General features: G+C 38.4%; 1 long non-coding RNA gene across 13 annotated transcripts in view; it reads right to left on the bottom strand.

Moving 5' to 3' along the window:
- LOC144318330 (uncharacterized) overlaps positions 1-16,106 on the bottom strand; it is a 299,311-nt gene that overhangs the window by 118,352 nt on the left and 164,853 nt on the right. For 2 of the 13 annotated variants that reach the window (XR_013384192.1, XR_013384188.1), the window contains one exon: positions 10,612-10,672. The exons of the other annotated variants lie outside the window; for them this stretch is intronic. This is a non-coding gene — a long non-coding RNA (uncharacterized LOC144318330). The remainder of the gene's footprint in view (positions 1-10,611; positions 10,673-16,106) is intronic. 13 annotated transcript variants of the gene reach the window in all.

Genomic DNA, 16,106 nt, shown 5'->3' with positions numbered 1-16,106 from the left:
ATATTAGACTGTTTCACCCAGTATCAGCGATGTTTACATCACACTCTCTGGAGCCCAGACTTCTCCAGAGCTGCCTCAGCAGAACTTGAGGTGGGCTAGGTACAGGAAGGAAGGCTGGGAGGAGGGTCACAGGCCAACAGCATCACATCGCTCCTCCCATGAACCACCCTGTCACTGGGCCCGGGCAGGCACACTCTTAGTTTATATAGGCTTCTACAGAACAATCATTGTAAAAAGGACTCTAAAGTCAAGAAAGGCAGGAAGACAAGGGGAGAGAAAGAGAAAGAGTTACCATCTTCTATGGGCAATAAGGTTATTTATATATGGCCTCCATCTACATTTTTTTTCTTCGCCCCCTCCTCCACCGAGGAGCTTGTGTTTTGTTTTCTGAGAGTTTATCACTATTTTCTCTGCTGACTTCTCGTACACGGATCATCATAGTAAATCGTATCATTTGTCTTCAAATGGGGCCTCTCTAGTCCACAAGGCTTTGGGAAATCTGTGATGCTTAAGGAGGCAGGCTTGTGAGTACCCTCTTTATGGAAGCGACAGCCTTCTTTTTCCACTGTGTGACACTAATTTGCCTTTCCTGTGGTGATACTTCCTCAGGCTCTCCTTTCTGAGGTTTTAAAACCTTTTTATTGCAGCTTCCAGGGCTTTGTTCAGGATGGTTGATGGTGTTCTGAGAGCTGAGGAGTGAGGAATAGCAACCGTAGTACACACTGTACACTAGAGAAATCTGGATGCAAAGCTCTGTCTCCAGGCAAGAAACTGTGAGTGCCTGCCCACTAACACAGGAAGTAGGAAGGACACAGCCTTGCCCTCCCCCACCGACTTCATATTCTGTCCCTCAGGTTAGCTGAAAGAAGCCTGATACAAAATGGATGTGGGCTCTGCAAACCTTACAAGGTAATAAAAGAAGGTAAACTAAGGCTTTCAATTCCAGAATCTCCAGAGGGAGGCAGTGTTGCTGATCCATTTGTTATTTTCTATTTACCTTTCTCCTTCCCAGTAGTAAAATGCAACCTTTTGACCTCTCCCTATCCAGTCCAGCAAGCTGGCAATTCTATGCTGAATCATGTGTCCGCGAAGCTGCTAAATGTTACCATGTATTTTGTGGATGAAAGCTTTCAGAATCACTGTTCCTAGTTTTAACTTGTTAAAGGAGGAAAGCATAGACAGAAAGTCATGTGGATGCCTGACTTGGAGAAACTTCCGCATGGAACTTGGAAGCCATTCCAGGATCACCTGGTTCTGACTAAAACAGCCCAAGACAGCTGTAAAGTCCAACCTGCATGCTGTTGTTTTAATACCTCAATAGGCAACAAGGCCTCCTTCACTTAAGTAGAGAGAAGAGTGCTCACCAAATATAGCACATGCTCCCTGACACTTTCCAGCCTCCCTTGAAGGTGTATTAGGGCCACTGACTCCACAGAGCATCAGGCTGAGAGATGAAGAGAAACCATGGTCTGATGCGCTGAGGACTAGTTGTGAGTTCCCCACAACCTCTCTTCTGCTTCCTGAGCAACCAGGAAGCTGGTTGGCACATTGAGAGGCTGCACAGATGAGGCTGCCCTGGTGTTACCACCTGAAGTGGCTTCTTTCCTGTGGTACCCAGGAGGGCTTCACCAAGGCTACTTTACTGTACCAACTAATACAACCCACAAAACTAACTTAAGGCAAATCTTCACTTAAACATCCTGACCCTTCAAGTTATCCATCCACTCACTGACATATTTCTCCAACTTGCCATCCTTGTGTCATGTGATTGACTTCAGTCATTCTTCTGAGACTGCTTGCTCAAGATGACCAGTGAGTGGTCTGAGAATATCAAACCAACAATTTCTTCTTAGTCATCAACCTTTTAACTTCCTGGAACATTTGGCATTCAGCATTAAAAACCACCTTGTTTTTCTTTAAATTCTCAAGTCCCTGGGTTTTGTTTTGTGATTCTATCAATTAACCAACAAGTGTCTGCTCAGAATCTATGTACCCTAAAACCGTCTGTGTCACTTAGTCTCTGTTCCCTCCATACTTTCATGCTGAGTTATCTTAGCTCTATCCAAAGATTCCCTAAGCTTTGGTTTCCTAATCTATAAAACAGGAATGACAATATTCTCCCTTTTAGCTTCTATGAAGATCAATGAGATAGTGTTTATGAAGGAATCTGTGACAAAACATGAACCATGAGAGTTGTGGAGTCAATCTCCTTCACTGGTATTGTTGTGAAGTGACAACTATTCAAATTACTGTCTGCAGTGCCCATCTTTACAGCAATTTCCAGTCTTACTTCTTAATTTCTAAAAGAAATTTCAAATAGAACATTCACACTCACCTCAAATTCTAATAACTGAGTTGACAATTCTCCACTCCACTCCATCACAACCATTCGCACCCCAAAAAGTTTCTATTTTTACCAATGGTACTAACCCACTCATTAAGGCTTGAAACTTGTGATTAAGCTTCATTCATCGAAGTCTCTTGCTGCTTTCTTCATTCCAGTTCTGCTTAGTAAAACAGTAACTGAGCCAGAACACTACAATAGGCAACGTAGCTGTCAAACAGATACAACCCCGGCCTTCAAGTTGGAGAAGTACAGAATGCACTGAATGCACTTGTCAAAAGAAAAAGATGAGCAAAACTTGAAGGTTTAGCAAAGGAGGCTTGTATTTTATTGCAACACAAGGCTGCAGCCAGAGAGATAATGATAAACTCTCGAAAAAGTGGTGAAATTAATGATATGGAGGAGAAATTTTAGTGGGATTAAGGATAAAGGAACTGGAGGGACTAATAGGTTGTTTTGTTGTTACCAATGAGGGAGTTCATGGAGTAGACAAGTCATGGGTACTGACAAAGGCCAGCAGTGGCCATGGGAGAGGACTGTAAAAACGCAAAAGGGTTTTGTTTGGTTTTGTTTTTTAAACAATGAAATTAGCTGTCAGATGTATTATCCACATGGAAGTTGAAGCTGTCCATGGTGGGGTAGAGAGGAGAACTGAGACATGATGCCAACTTCCCCACTAAGAAGAGGCAAACCTCTGCTTGCTGCCAAGAAGCAAACCATGAGAAACTTTGAATAGTAGGAACAAACTGAGGGTTGCTGGAGGGGAGATGGGTGAGGGGATGGGGCAACTGGGTGATGGGTATTAAGGAGGGCATGTGACATGATGAGCATTGGGTGTTATATGCAACTGATGATTCACTGAATTCTACCTCTGAAACTAATAATACAGTGTATGATACCTAAACTGAATTTAAAGAATTAAAAAAATAAAAAAAGAATAAGATGTGGTGACCAGAACACAGCAGAGGATACTCAAGAGACTCATCCAGACCATGAGCCTCAGGGTATTTTGTGTAAATGTGGCTTAACGGGAAAGAGGCAAGGGGAGAGCTAGGAGAATGCCCTCTATAGAAGAGTTCCATATCTTCACTTTTTTGTAATGGAATTTCACCATCCACATAAATACTATGGGGTAGAATTAAAAATTGGTTGGATTTCTAAAGTAACTGAGATACCTCACTCTAAGAGTTTGTCATATTGAAGGAGATTTCAACATAGATTTCAAAGTCACATTAGAGAAACTTCTAGTAAATTTGTGAGCTGTTAAAATTATTTACCTTAAATAAATCTCAAGAGTCTTCTTCATTGCTTCTAACTTACACAGGTCACTAACCAAGACTAACAAAGACCACCTACAAAGAAAGCTAAAAATTTTATTGGCTGCATCTTAGTCGTGTGGATAGCATCCAAAGATTTCTAGTCCCCCAGATTTCATAGGACTGTGAATTTATATAAACCACTAACATTCTGAGGTTAGTGGTGCAAAGAATAAACAGAGAAAGCTGAACGGATAATTCAAGCTGTGTAGCAATTTGGAAAAAGTAGTTCTATCTCAGATTAATAAAATGGAAATTTGCTTCTAGAACTATGTTGCTTCCTGCTACTGCCAAATCTCTTTTGCATTTGTATGATCAAAAACTCATAATCCTATTGAATGCACACAAAATTGGATAATAAAGTTCTCCAAGTGTTATTGTTAGTATCTGCTCACCAATATCAACACAGAGGGAAAGCTGCATGCACAGAGGATGTTATAATACTATAAACTTCTGAATATTTTTAATATTTTATTTTCACTGTTCAAAAGATATGTCCAAATTAAGAATTGAAAAGTCATTTGATCACAGAGAATAGGCATATCTATCACATAAAATAGTAATGTGATTAGCTATTGACTGTATGGGAAAAATAGAATTGTTACAATTTGTATTTTTTGCATCAAGAACTGAAGAAAAGTTTGGCTCCAAAACCAATAGTTGTTCTGAAATGGCTTATTTTTTTTTCTTTTTTTTCCACGATATTATGTTTAGGCTGTGAAGTGAGGTTTTATCATATACTAATACCATAAAAGGAGAATATCGTGCAGGTGGAAGGGAATGTGTTAGAGGGAGGGAAAGAAGGCTGATGGTGATTAAAAGAAATTGATAATACAATATCGATTCTCATTTCCTTTTTCATCCCCAAATTGCCATCAGACAGACCACACAAAAACCCCTAAGACAGCAAAAGTTATGCACATAAACTCTTTCATTGAATCCAAATGCAGCATATTAGAAGAATCTCAAGGGCAAATGTTTCCTTTGGAACATTAAATTGGTACAATACCAAGAGCATTCTTCTATGAACCCTTAAAACAATATGACTCATAGAAATCCTATGAAGTAGGATGTAAGTAGGGAGAGAGAAATCCTCTCTACTTTCAGTTTTATCTGAATTTCAAAATCATTTGACTAGGAGAGTGGGTAAACTTCTCTCTTACAAAGGGAATACAGTACTTTAAAAATGAAATAGCAAGTTTTGTTTCATTCTGTTTTGTTGTGTTTCTGGAGGTATAACAGAAATGGAGAAGTTCCTAGATTTAATTGAATATACCTACTGAACGGAGGCCATGCTGGTATTGAACAGTGCAGGAAGGGGGGAGGGGGAGGTGAGATGTGAGGTGTGGAATGGCATTCTGTAATGCATCCCCTGTTCAACGTTACTGAATAATTTATGTGCCAGTTGCTTGCCACATGTTTATCATATAGATTATGCATATACCTTTTAGACAATGAAGAGAAACAGATATAATTTCTTTTTCATCTCACTCTGGAGATGAAAGAAGATTTGTAATCATTAAAGATATGTAGCTGTGTTCTAAAATAGCTTAGGTGATGCTATGCAGCTTAGAAGCCTGCATGCATGATGCTGGCATCGACGCTATTCTGTGCCACTCTTAATTTAGTGCCTCTAACTATTCATTTTATTCCATCCAAAAGTCACTGCCATTTTGCTTTACTGAAGACACAGTATTCAGCATCCACATCACTTCTTTTCTCTAATTCCAGCAGAGAAAAAGGAAAGTTTCGTGTTTAAGAAAATGTAGCCCACAGAATTAAAGTTTACAAGGATAAAAAGGTGAAAGATTCCCTTAAAAAAATTTTTTTTAAGCATGGAAGTATTCACCATAGATAGAGCAGAAAGGAGAAAACAACTAGACAGTTGGAGAGAGAAAGTAGAAAGGAATAGAGAAAAGCCTAGATTGATATAATATCCTACAGTATTAAATTTTTAATCTCTTACCGGAACAAGCAATTCCTCTCTGTCGGACAGTGTCATCCTAATGCCACCTTCCAATATCCTGATGACTTAGAGTGACCCACAGAGCTTCTCTTGGTTATGTATAGTTTTCTAGAAATCTGGGTCCATGGTAAGAAATCACTACACTAAGTTTTTCTTGTTGTCAAGCAAAGGCTAAGTCATTAATTTCTTGGTATTTTTTTCCTTGCTCACAAATTTATAATCTGTCCTTTTTTCTCTTTTTTCTTTTTAAATATGGCTTCTAACACATGGGCTGGAGAGAGTCATCAATAAAATGTGTTCTTTGAAGAGAGACAATAGTATCTATCAGTTTTATATTAGTTAAGGTGAAAGGAAAGCTCAAATATGAAATAATCTCGACACATTCGAATTCCAAAATTTTCCATGTTTCTCACATAAGAAATTTAGGGGGTCGGGGAAGAGAATATTAAAGATTAACAAGAGATAACTTCAAATAATATTTGAAGGACGATAGTTCTGAAAACTCTTCACCGATATTGAAAAACCTCACTGGTTTAAGAGGGGTTCATTATACAACGGGGGCCGGGGAGCTAATACACAAGGGCCTGGGAGACAGTGATGAAATAATACTGTATATGCTCTAATGCACATGCAAACATTTGGCTGAAGATATGTATGCTTTTCTGACATCAGAGTGTGATATTCCATAGACCTACCATACGGCCCCATTATGCAGAAGGATCCACTAGAGAACTCCTGTTATGAAGCAAAGCTGAGATATCTGCCTCTTTTATGCAGGCAATATTCCATTTTAAAATGTTTTCCAATCTGGCTCAGAATAACCCCCTCTGTGAACCAAATGTGTTCGTTACCAAATATTCTCCATGGTTTTCCTCCAAGGACCGAGACAGCCTCCAGGTGTTAGTAATGACCTAATCATACAAAAGCCAGCATATTTATCTCCTCTTACCCCCAAGAAAATGTGGATATGCTTCCTTCTTAGTCTACTTTGCTTCGACAGCCTTCATACATCTGCTGATTATATATTTGTAAATCTCTCCTTTTATCTCCCCAACAGATGCATGCTGTGATGAGAAATGCCGAAGCACACATTAGAAGCAATGATGGTTATCAGCCTAGCAGAGGCTGATGGGCTTCCTCGGATCTCGCCATGGAACCAACGGAATGCCAGAAAATGATTGGCTGGGGAGCTCTTCCACATTGTCAGGAGCATTGGAAAAAAGGCTGCAAGAGAATGATGAGAAAAAACCGGGAGAATGGCAAATGCTTCACTGAAGCAATCTGTTACGTGCTTCCTTGCAGAGTGGGACGCCTGGCCTGAGATCAGAGGAGAGGCAAGGGGGCTGGGAGGAAGCAAGCTAAGGAAATAGAAGCCGAGGAGAGCAGGACAGAGAGCAAAGATTTACAGCATGTTCTGTAACCGCACTAATATTTTGGGCTTCTCCTGAATTTAATCCAACTTCCATGTTACCGAAAATTTATTATTTCCCTTATGTATTTGTAGAAAACAGACAGAAAATGAGTAAGAAAAATGGAAAGAGACTGGGGGGGGGGGGGGGCGCAGAACAAAGGGAACCGCAAGTTCAATTCCTATTCCTCCTTCTTTTGTCAGACTAAGTAAAACATTTAACATCATCAGCCGATACTGACTGATTCTCATCATTTTGAAAGCGGCTATTCCAACCTTTTAGAGAGGGGCCCGGTCCTTGGGCCAGTTATTGGCCAATGTATGACATGTACTAATAGCACTTCAGGGACAATGGCCTTTCGATGACCATCAGGTACCAGTGCTTCTAAATTGGCCAATTTCGTGTGTCAGGGGGCCAGAAGACATACAATCACATAAGAAAAACACTTTAATCCAGTCATTATAAGGTAGGAGCCAAACAGAGTGGCTGAGGTGTTTATGGGTATAGCTGTAATTTCAGCCTAGGTTCATTCAGTCAAGAAGATTGTTTCCAGTCTACTAGAAAACACTTCCAATAAGCTTGAATTACAACCTCAATATCTTTCTCTTTTTTTTTTTTCCAGGTTAACATGTGAAATAAAGAGCTTTCCTCTGTGTCATAGTTACTTTTACTGCCTCCAAACCAATGAGTATCTTCCCCTCTAGAACAAAAACCATTGTTTCATTTTAATCTCCAATCAGACTGGTAGTAACCAAATTGGTTTTGAATTTTCCCTTTTCATTTACTTTTCTGCAATTGATTACTGGCCTCAAAAAGATGAGAAGATAAATTTCCGCTGCCATCTTCTATGGTAGTTCTCATTCATTAGTTTTTTTTCTCTTCTTCGTTCCCTCACCCTCCAATCTCCTCCTTGCCTATTCCATCAGCCACAGCTCTTAGTGCAAGCTCACATAATTCCTGTTGTGTGTCTTTGCGACATCTAATTTGTTATGATGTATTATGCATGCAAATATAATTGCAGAGGAGGAGTTAAGCAGAATGACAGTTTAAAGAGGCATATTTTTTTGACTCTGTCACTCCCAGAAAACAGCATAAAGAGATCTGGGACAACTAAATGTCGTGATGCAACCATTAGAATGTCAGGATATCAAATTAAACAATAGAACTGTCCTACTGAACCTGCTTCATCTGTCATAGGCAATGAGAGCCCCAAACAGAGAAGAAAGCTATATGAAGTCAAGGCAGTTATTTGTCCTCAAATCTGCCTTTAATTTTTACATGTGAAGAACAAAATGGAACTTGTGCCTTCAGCACAATACTTTTAGTGAGAAATACACAAACCTACTTTGTCACACTATATAATTACTTGTTTTCAGACCACTTAGTTTGTAAAAATTCATATTAGCAAAAAATAACCTGAAGGTTAACTGAACAAATCTTAATGGCACCAACCACAATTTTAAAAATTGAAAGATCTTATGTTGATCCTCTGTCTGAATAAGAAGACTATACTGATACGGGAAATAACTTACTTCTTATAAACCAAGTACCATAGAACACGACATACCCATTCAAAGCTAAGAGGATGTGCTTCTTAAACTACAGCACTAAAAAACGATCTCAAAATTATTAGTTTATTAATATGAACTCTAAAATTTGATCTCAAATAGAAAGATCTTGTATAGAATAGATTTCAGACAATAAATTTTAATTTCAAAAAAAATTCATTGACCTGACATTTACACGGTAAAAAGTGAAAAGGAGCATTCTTGTACTGGCTCTTAATCTGGAGCACCTCCCCATGCAAACCAGACCTTTCCCTTTTTCAGATCCATCATTGCATAGGCTCATTATTTCTAAAGACCTAGACATGTTTGGAAGATATTCACAGAAAGGGTTTTATATATAGGGAGGAAGAATCCATAGTTGTATATTAGCCTCTACACTTGAGTAAGAATTAAGCTAGGAAATGAGCCAGTTGGCAACAAATATATCGCTACACCAGCTAATTCCATGGTCTTAGAAATTAATTCCTATCCAGTCACGATTTAGACATTTATGGGCAGTACGGGATGAAGAAGTTGTGCTCCTTTAACATGGAGCAGAACATGACACTGAGAACAGAAACCTAAGATGAGTAGCAAAGCAGAAACTCAGGCCTAAACTGGGCTTGGCAAAATTCTGAGAGGCTGGGATCCAGCCTGGAGACTGGTTCCTTCCTTTCTTTCTTTCTGTCTTCTTAAAATGTATGTATGTATATGTATATTTTAGGACAAGGCATCAGTCTTATTTTCATTATTAGGCTTGAAACCAGATTGACCCAACATAACAACTTAATATTTGAGAAAATGCAAATCTTGGGGGAAGATCCAGACAAGCCTTGACATTGCACTGCTCTTTATATTCAGTTCCCTGCTTAAACCTAAGACAGCCTCCCCTTATACCATCCTGAACTACAAGATGAATGAATGAATACAAGATGGAAACCAACTCACATAGTAACCTGTACTTTCAACATATTTGCTGCTGTAATAACAATGAAGAGTTCCATTTGTGCTTCTACTTCTTAGAAACTCATTTCAACTCTTTTTTGTTCTTATTTATGGAATAAATGCTATCCAAATACACTGTAATTAAAGGGAGATTGACTTTGCAACTTGAGACAAGTTTCAATAATGTTGGAACGTACTGTGCAGCTCAGATCAGCTTTAAAAAAAGGGCAGTTCAGACAATACATCAGTGCTATGTGACCCTTGTCAGCATATTAAGGGAGTGGTTCAATACCAAACTGCACTGGATTGGAAGGGAGTAGAAGGAGAACAGAGTCTCTTGAATGGCTGGGGTTCTAAAGCAGTGGACATTTCCTTGCATGACGAGAGAGCTGTGCCAGCTAGTCTTCTGGTTATCTAACAATCTGGTTTCTTTCCCTTAAATCCAGGTCAATCTTTGCCCTGAATTAAAGTGGGTCTTACCACCAAAATCTAAATTACAAACACAGCTGCTTAAGCCTTACAGAAAATGGTGGTTCTGGGCAGCAGGATGATTCATCAGAATGCATCCCTGCAAGAAGAGAGCAGCAGGGCAGGGTTATAAAAGTATCTTTATTTCTGAGGTTGCTTTCTCAGTAGCCCTACCAGTCTGGTTCCAACTATGTCCATAGCAGCCCCTCTTAGCCTCTGTGGGCTCCTGCTAGTGAATTACTGCATTACCCTGATGGAAAAAAAGATTACGATCTAATAACATGTCAATGATAGTATCCAAAAATTTCTCCATAATGATGTAAGTCCTGGCCTGTGCCTATCTTCTGGTTTTCCATGCTATCCACTCTAAACTTCAGTAATGGCTGGTTACTACACACTGAATGGACTATGCTATTTAACAGCTTCACAACTTTGTGTATACTGTTTCCTCTATGGAATACCACCAGCCCTTCACTCATTCTTCCTCTTGGCCAAATTGCTTCCTGGATACTTTCTCTGACTCTCCAGTATGACTTAACGAGCCCATTGGTGATTTGCTTGCGGCACATGACTCCATCAAAGCCTCTACCACACTACTCTAAGACTGTTTACTCACCCCTTCTGCACCCAGACAGCTCCCAGGAGTCCCGAGTTCTCTCCATTATATCCAGATTTTCCTAAATTCAAATCATGAGTCTCAGGATTAAGACAGAAGAGAAATAAGAAAAATAGGAACATTTAGAAAGAATTCAGCTACAACTACTTGTGGCCACGGGGAAAAATAAAGGCAAAAGCAGTTTTTAAAAAATCTGTCCTGTAAGCGCACAAAGTGATATTTAAAAGTCAAAATTTTAGGCTACTGCTGGGACTACAGTCTGAGGAGGGACGCAGCAGAGGAAGGTGGCAGGGCTGAGGGAGCAGCAGGCGCACCACTTGCCCACTGCCTGAGTATAGATGAGCCAACAAGACTCACGCTGAGCACTTAAAATATAAAATTTAATTTAATTTAAAATTAAAATCACAATTTTATCAGTGGTGAAGAAACTTGTAGTGAAAGGGAATATAAGGGAAGGGGGAAGAAATGTGTGGGAAATATCAGAAAGGGAGACAGAACGTAAAGACTGCTAACTCTGGGAAACGAACTAGGGGTGGTGGAAGGGGAGGAGGGCGGGGGGTGGGAGTGAATGGGTGACGGGCACTGGGGGTTATTCTGTATGTTAGTAAATTGAACACCAATAAAAAATAAATTAAAAAAAAAAGAAACTTGTAGTTTTTTTAATTTCAAAGTTACAATTTTAAATCACACTGCCTAATGTTACTGTGAAGTCCAAGATATATAATCCTCTATAAATGCATTGATGGCTTCTGATATTTAACACATATTTTAGTTAGAACACTTCTGCCACTGATATCAGCAGGGGAACAAAAGCTCTTTCCTTTAATAAATGGTAGTTGGACATCCATTTGAACAGTGTGAACCACCAGCCACCTTTAAGAATATTCATCACCTGCCTTGTTAGACTTAGATGCCATCCTATGCTGGGAGGCAAACTGGTGAACTCTGTGACTCCTCTAAGTCCTTCTTAGCCCTCTGATTTTAGTTCTTTGATTTTCTATTTATGATCTTCTAGGGCAGAGGAATGGAGTTGATTTATTCACATTAAGTCCATTGATATATTTTGAATAAGGTATAGAGGAGGGTTCTGAGTGACTCCTCACTCATCTGAAGGTCTGTGACCTGTGAACTGCCTCAAGGCTCTCTCTTCAACCTCTCTTTGGGGTATTCTCAACCTTTTTAAGCTCTTTCTTAAGCTCTCCACTCTCTGGATGAAGATTTCATTTTCGGCATTTGTGGAATAAGTCCATCCATTACCAAACATGTGCCTACTTCACTAATTAATAGGTACCTCTGGTAAATAAGCAAATAAAGCAGTAAGGACAGAACTTCATCAAGAATATCTCAATGCTCGTTGAACATCTGTGATCTCAGTGTGTAAAGTACATAGCCCCCAGGTAACACTACCCTCTGAACTGAGTTAGCTCACATTTTTTTCCTAGCCCATCTGTACTTGTCAAGTAAGAGCTTGATTCAAAAACGTGCTGCAAGGAAGGACTTCTCTACATGTTCGAGTAGTCATTTCACATCTCCCACTCTAAACTCCTTAGACTCCCAGCTACCCACACACATTCCTTTCTTATTCCTCAAGGAAACAGCAATTCTTCTATGATTGTAGTAATTTCTCTAGAAAGGCTATTTCTTGCAATTTGAGAAGAGAGCCCTTTTTTCCATCTTCTGGGGTGTGTGCACTTCAGAGCCGGCAGTTACGCCACATGCAAGGTGGAGTGAGTGCCTTGTGGAGGTGGTATCACATCTTCTGAAGCTACCCAGAAAGGGAATATCATGGGTAGCATTTTTAACAATCATCAGTTAGCTGAACAGCAGAACCAAATGGCTATATTCCTTCTGTACTCATGGAGTCAAGTTTGTTTTAGTAAATCCTGTGGAGAAGTAGAGCCACCGAGTTTCTCTAGAAATAACACTCACAAATTGAAATATCACTATTCATGAAAATAATCCTCTTACAAGATGATTTTGTACTCAAGAAAAGTATTTTGTTTTTTTAACTTGTTCCTGAAAACATAATTTGGAATTGTGTAATGGAATTTTGATCAAAAGTGTGAATAAGTTTCCCGCAAGTAACTATGAAGCCTTATATCCACTCTATTTCAATAGTAATTATTTCTCTCAATCACAGTGCTTTAGGATTCTTATTCTTACAGATAATAGAGAAAGCTACTATATGAATATAGTTGTGAGACATCCGTATTGATGAAACTTCTAAAACTTACTTTTTAACTTTTCATAAATACTAATTGAAACCAAAAAAAATACATATTCTTATTCTGTTTTTCTTGTATTCCAAAAAGACAATGGAAAAAAAATAAGTCCAAGAAAGTTAGCATTTATTAAGTATATATTGTGAATCTGGCCCCAGGGTAAATGTACAAAAACAGCTTAAAAAAAAAAAGAGGGGGATCCCCAGGTGGCTCAGCAGTTTAGCGCTTGCCTTTGGCCCAGGGCGCAGTCCTGGAGACCCGGGATCGAGTCCCATGTTGGGCTCCCAGCATGGAGCCTGCTTCTCCCTCTGCCTGTGTCTCTGCCTCCCTCTCTCTCTCTCTCTCTCTCTCTGTCTATCATGAATAAATAAATAAAAATATTTTTTAAAAAAAGAACTGCAGGGAAAGACACTGCTATGTTAGGGTCACCTTTATTCCTTCCAGTATGCTGGTAATGCTGGTAAAAATTAGCAACGTCTATTAGTTAATATGGATGTTATATAGCAAACAAACTGCCAAATTTCATGGCTTAACCGAATGAAATTTAATTCATGACTCACATAACAGTCTAATTCCACCATCCCTGGTGAGCACACAGCTTTCTAAATTTTAATTTACAGACAAAGGTATTTTTATACTACAGCTCTGCCTTCTTCTAGGGTCTTGGAAGGGTCCTCATTCAGCTAGAGGATGGGGAAAGGCAAGAGAAATGACACACAAGAGATGTTTAAGATCAGGTCTGAAAGTTATGCCTATCACCTCTGCTTAGGATTGGGTTCCGTGGCCATATCTAACTGCAAAAGGAGGATAGGCAATGTGCTGTAGCTGTATGCCCAGGAAGACGAGGGAAAGAATTTGGTGAGCATGTAGCCATAAAATGACTTCATGGGAAGAAGAGTAAATCAAAAGGCAGAGCTTTAGACTTTGTGGTACTCGGCAGCGGTGTATGATGTAGGGTAAATTTTTGATAGTTTTGGGCCATAATTTTTGCATAAGTCAAGTTAGGTGTGATATTCTGATCCTGCATCAGGAAAGTATAAGAGCTTATTTATGGAAGCCTAGTGAAGTTGGAAGGAAATTAAAATATAATTGTTGCACACTGGAAAGTGCTACAATAAATCTGTATCAAACATACTTTCTCAACAGCTTTACTGAGATATAATTGACATACAACACACTGCACATATTTAATGGACAAGATTTTCCCACACACACAAAACCACCACAGAAAGATAAAGATATCCTACATCCCTAAAAGTTTTCTCTTGCTACATCCATGCCACATTTCTAGGCAACCACCAATCTATTTTCTGTCAATTTAGTTTGCCTTTTCCAGAATTTTACACAAATAAAAACAAACTTGCTTTTTGACTGACTTTTCATTTATCATAATTGTTTTGGGATTTATCTATATTGTATATATCAATGGTTCATTCCTTTTGATTGTTGAGTATTCCACTGTATGGATATAACACAACTTGCTTAGCCCTTTATCTGTTGGTAGATATTTGGATTATTTCCAGGTTTTTGCTATTCCAAATAAAGTAGCTATGAACATTTGTATACAAATATTTATGGGTATAGGTTTTCATTTTGCTTGAATAAATACCTAGAGGTGGGATGGCTGGATCATATGTTCCTCAGGTTCTTTTTTCTATTTTTTTCTGACTTCTCTGGGTTAACTGATCAACTTTTATGATTCTGTTATATCTCTTCTATTGAATTATGATTTATATGTTTTTAAACCACTTTGGTCATTGCCACATGGTTTTTCAATGTACATTTTCAAACCATCTGAATCGAATGTATCTTCAAAAAATATACCACTTAAGTTGTAATGTTAGGATTTATAAAAATACATCTCCAATCTCTCCCTCATATTCTTTGCAGGATTGTAATATTTTAAAAACATATACACTACAATCAGTATCTTTTGGGATATTAAGCTATAAGAAAAATACAAATTTTAATTTATTCATTTTTCAATATGCCTCATTTCTTCTGATTGATATCATAATACTTCTCCCTGAAAAACCTCCTTAAAAACAAGTAACAAAAAAATTCTATCTCCTTTGAAACGCTATGCAGAGTAGGTCTACTAGAAATGAATTCCTTTCATTTTTGTGTATATGAGAAAGTATTTCTCTACTTGTAGAGGATATCTTTGCTGGGCATAGAAGTCTGGGTTAACAGGCTTTTGTTTTTCTTCTATCCGCATGCTAAAGATGTTATGCATTTGTCTTCTTGCTTCCATGGTTTCTGATGAGAATCTGCTGTAATTATTATCTCATTCCACCATATATAATGCATCTTTTTCCCTCTGGCTCCCTCCAAGATTAGCTTTTGTATTTCATTTACAGTGGCTTAAATAGAAAATTTCTGGGTGTGGTCTTATGATATTTATCCTACTTCATGTTGTCTCATCTTCTTGGACTACTTTGCATGTCTGTCACTAATTTTGGAAAACTTCCAGCATTTACTTCTTCAAATATTTCTAACACCTCACTCTCTCTTCTTCTGGAATTCCAATGATGGCTGTATTAGACCATTTTGTATTGTCCCACAGCTTTTGGATGCTCTATTCTGTTTTACTTTTTATCCCCCTACTCTTCATACTTAGTGTTTCAGTTTGTGTGATCTGCTGCCTTCTCTTCAAGTTCACAGATTCTTTTCTTGGATATGTCAAGTCTACTGATGAACCAATGAAAAATATTCTTCATCTCTATTAGCAAGTTTTCCACTTCTTAGACTTCCATTTGATTTTTCCTACTTTCTATTTATTAATTACCCATCTGATCCTGCTTTGCAATCTAAGTTTTTCATTAGTGCTTTTAACATATTAATATTTATTTTAAGATTTCAAAGAGTTTCAACACCTGTGTAATATTGAGTCTAGTTCTAGTAATTGATTGGTCTCTTCTTTTTGGATGCCTCAGAACTTTTTGTTGAAAGCCAGACATCTTGTGTAGTATACTAGATATTGAGATAAATATTTCTATGCTTGGAAATAACCACTTAAAATTATTATTATTATTATTATTATTATTATTATTATTATTATCATTGCCAATTTGTGAAGGCTTTACGTTAGTCAGTTGGGCTGTGTTTGAGATCTAGTGTTGCTATGACTGATCTCAGTTCACCACAGGCTTCAAATTCCCTGAGTGATATCTGGGGTTTAGGTGGTGGGATGGTTCCCAAGGTAGGTTTTAAAGTGTTTGCTGGGATCCCTGGGTGGCGCAGTGGTTTGGTGCCTGCCTTTGGCCCAGGGCA

This window comes from Canis aureus, chromosome 8 (genome assembly GCF_053574225.1).
Source record: "Canis aureus isolate CA01 chromosome 8, VMU_Caureus_v.1.0, whole genome shotgun sequence".
Lineage (NCBI taxonomy): Eukaryota > Metazoa > Chordata > Mammalia > Carnivora > Canidae > Canis > Canis aureus.
Note: the sequence above shows the minus strand (reverse complement) of the source record. Positions and strands in the feature narration are given on the sequence as shown.